The sequence below is a fragment of the Chrysochloris asiatica genome, unplaced genomic scaffold (assembly GCF_000296735.1).
Source record: "Chrysochloris asiatica unplaced genomic scaffold, ChrAsi1.0 scaffold00017, whole genome shotgun sequence".
NCBI classification, from domain to species: Eukaryota; Metazoa; Chordata; class Mammalia; order Afrosoricida; family Chrysochloridae; genus Chrysochloris; species Chrysochloris asiatica.
The window spans coordinates 2467469-2470853 of NW_006408535.1; the positions used below are offsets into that span (position 1 = coordinate 2467469).

Genomic DNA, 3385 nt, shown 5'->3' on the forward strand with positions numbered 1-3385 from the left:
TCCACAATGCCCTTGGGTAACAGTCATCTGCATTTAATCAGAAGTTTAGACTTCAGCTCTTCAAAGAGCATCTTAGTGTAATGAGCACTGTTGATTGCTGAACATTTTTATTGAGAATGTTCCAATACTGCCCCTTGAAAATCCCGGAAAACTGTAAGCATCAATTTCTCAGCTGATGGTTTAGTTTTTAACTTTTTCTTGATCAGTGATTGAAGATGTTTTTACTCCATATTCTGCCTTTTAATCTCAGGATCATAGTGATGAATCCATGTCTCGTCATCAGTAATGATTTTTAAAAAGAAACCTTTACCTTCCTTTGAGTGTCAGTCTAAATTTTGTTTTCCAACGTCCAGACACTTCTGTTTATGATCTTCTGTGAGGTGCTTTTATATCCATCTCATACAAACTTTTTGAAACCCAAGTCTGTGGTGAATTATTTCATAGTCAGAGCCATGGCTGATTTACAAATGATTTGCCACATAATTCACTGTCACTCATCTATCTGACAGAATCATTTAATGTGCACACTCAATGTTATCAACAGCCATGCACAATTTAAAGATATTTCAATGATATATATATATAGTTGTTGTTTGTTGTGAAGTGCCTTCAAGTCAGTTCCAACCCATAGTGACCTTGTATAGGGTTTCCGAGGAGCAGCTGGTAAATTGAACCACTGACGTTGCAGATCAAACTGACTTTGCAGTATAGTGCATTAACCCACCATGCCACACCATATATATGTTTTCCCATATACATATATATTTGTTGGTGTTCTTGCCTTCCCTGTCTCACTTTCTATATATATGTAGTTATTGTTTTTTGTCATTAAGTGCTGTTGAGTCAATTCTGAAGCACAGGGACCCTGTATAGGGTTTCCAAAGAACAGCTAGTAAGTTTGAACAACTTACTTTGCAATGAAAGCTACCCTGCTGTCCAGTGATTTATATACTGAGTCCTGGTGTAGTGCACTAGACCACAAGGTTGGTTTAATCCACAATGTTGGCAGTTCCTGTTTCCCTTCTATTCCTACTTTATTGAGTGTTTTTATTAGTAATGTGCGTTGGATTTTGTTGAATACCTTTTCTGCATTAATCGATATGATCATATGGTTCTTTCCTTTATTTATGTGATGGATTGTGTAGAATATTTTTGTTTGTTTAAATTGACCCATTCTTGCATACCTGATATGACTCTAACTTGGTCAAAATTGTTGGATTCTATTGACTAGGATTATGCTGAGAAATTTGCATATTGGTCTATAATTCCATTTTTAAAATAATATCTTTTCCAGGCTTAAGTATGAGAGTTATGCTCACTTTGTTAAATGTATTAGTGAGTTTTCCATCCTTTCCTATGTTCTGGAATAGTCTGAGTAGAGTTGGTGTCACTTCTTCTCTGAAAGTTTGGTAAAATTTACAAGTAAAGTCATTTCAGCCCAGATATTTTTGTTGTTGTTAGCAGTTTTTAGAGACCTGAGTTTTTCTTTTTGTTATAGTTCTGTTCAAGTGTTCTATTTCTGTTTGTGTTAGTTTAGGTGAGTCATGTGTTTCTAGATATTTGTTCATTTCTTATAGACTTTCAAGTTTGTTTTTGTGTAGTTCTTCATAGACTGGTCACTATCTTTTCATTTTCATTAGTTCTGTTGTGACGTTACCCATATAATGTCTTATTCATGTTATTTGCATACACCCTTTTCTTTTAGATTTAACAGAGGTTTGTTCATTTTCTTAATCCTATCAGAGACTTAACTTCTTTATTTCTTTTTTCCCATAAATTTAATAGTAGCGTATTATTTTTCATAAATTTAATAGTAGCATATATATTTTTCATAATTTACTATTTTTTTTCATTTTTCATAATATTACATACATAATATATAGGTTAGTTAAACTGTCACAGTAAAAAATATACAATAAAATCTTGTAAGAAAGTCTGAATGGACTAAATGTTTGAAGAGGAAAAAACAACAACTGCAGTTGCTGACTAAGTTCCATTAATTTTTTTTTAATTCTCTTTGATCTTTTCTCCTCACCTTCTACTGTTACTCTTTCTGTGGCGCGCTTCTTTAATCCTTTCATTTTCCTGGTAGGTAATTTACTTAGGTCTTGCTTCTGCATGTGAATCCTTCCATAAGTTGTACCGAAAGTATCATGGGAGATGTTTTTCCTCTTCTTTGTCTTGATGGCTTTTGGCACTTTCATAGATAACTTATAAAGGTCATCGGAAGCCAGGTATGTCCTCCTTAGAACCAGATCTAATGAGGTTCCCATCTCTTCCAATTCAATTCTTGATGTTCGACAGCCAGATTTCTTCAACAGCAACTTATAGCTTCGGAAGTGCATCTTCCCATTCAGCGCCGTGAAGTGCAGAACATACTTTAAACCGGCCAGACGGATATTTGATACTGTGGGACCTCTGAAGAAATCAATAAGACTTTTTAGTCTTTTATAATCTTTAGTTAGATCAAAATCATCACCAGCAAATATTAACATAGGTTTTGTTCCCTCAGGACATTTACTATTCTTACTATCTTTTAGAGAGACAAACTTCTCCATATCTAATTCAATCATATCCAGCACGTGGTACTCATACATACGGTCTATTACTAAATTATTTGGTCGCTTCTTATTATGAGAGCCAAATATGAATAAAGAACAATCTGACTTCTTTGAGAAGAATTCCAGTGATGTTTGATCCTCAAATGGTCTTGTAATATTTTTCTTTTTATATAGAACGCCATATGGTTACTTCAGTGAATACACATCTTTAAGTACTTGCATTTCCCCCTTTAATCAGCATGGCATTTTTAATATTTTCAGTGAGTTTTGGTTCTCTCTTCTCAAGGTATCTCTTGGTCCATTTCGTTTTTGGCTTTATCACTTGGTCCAAAGCGTCCATACTTGCCGCAACCCAATACTAAGACGGCTCAACACACGTGCACAGTGCGCATACACGCTTAATACACACCGGAACGCTTAACTTCTTTCTTGTTGATTCTTTCTATTGTTTTCAGTTACCTTTTTCATTTATTTCTATTCTAATATTTATTATAGTTTTTCTTCTGGATGCCTTCAGGTTACCTTGATGCTCTTTTTTGTTGTAGATGGTGATGTGTTAGTTTTGTTTCTTTCTTCGTTTAGGATCTGTGTGTTTATTGCTATAATTGCTTTATGATCACTGCTTTTGCTGTGTACTGATAGTTTTAGTATGTTGTGTTTCTGTGCTCTTTTGATTCAAGGAATGTTTTTTATTTCACTTTTTTATTTCTTGTATTATCCAGGAGCTTTTAAGCATGGTGTTATTTAATTTCCAAATATTTGAATTTTTCTTTGGTCTTCCAATTGTTGATTTCTAATTTTACAGGACTGGGATGTAAGACGAT

The 3385-nt window shown here is 34.0% G+C and overlaps 1 pseudogene; it reads right to left on the reverse strand.

Annotated features, from left to right (window-relative positions):
• Positions 1-1856: 1856 nt before the first annotated feature.
• Positions 1857-2901, reverse strand: LOC102813753 (annotated as a pseudogene).
• Positions 2902-3385: the final 484 nt, after the last annotated feature.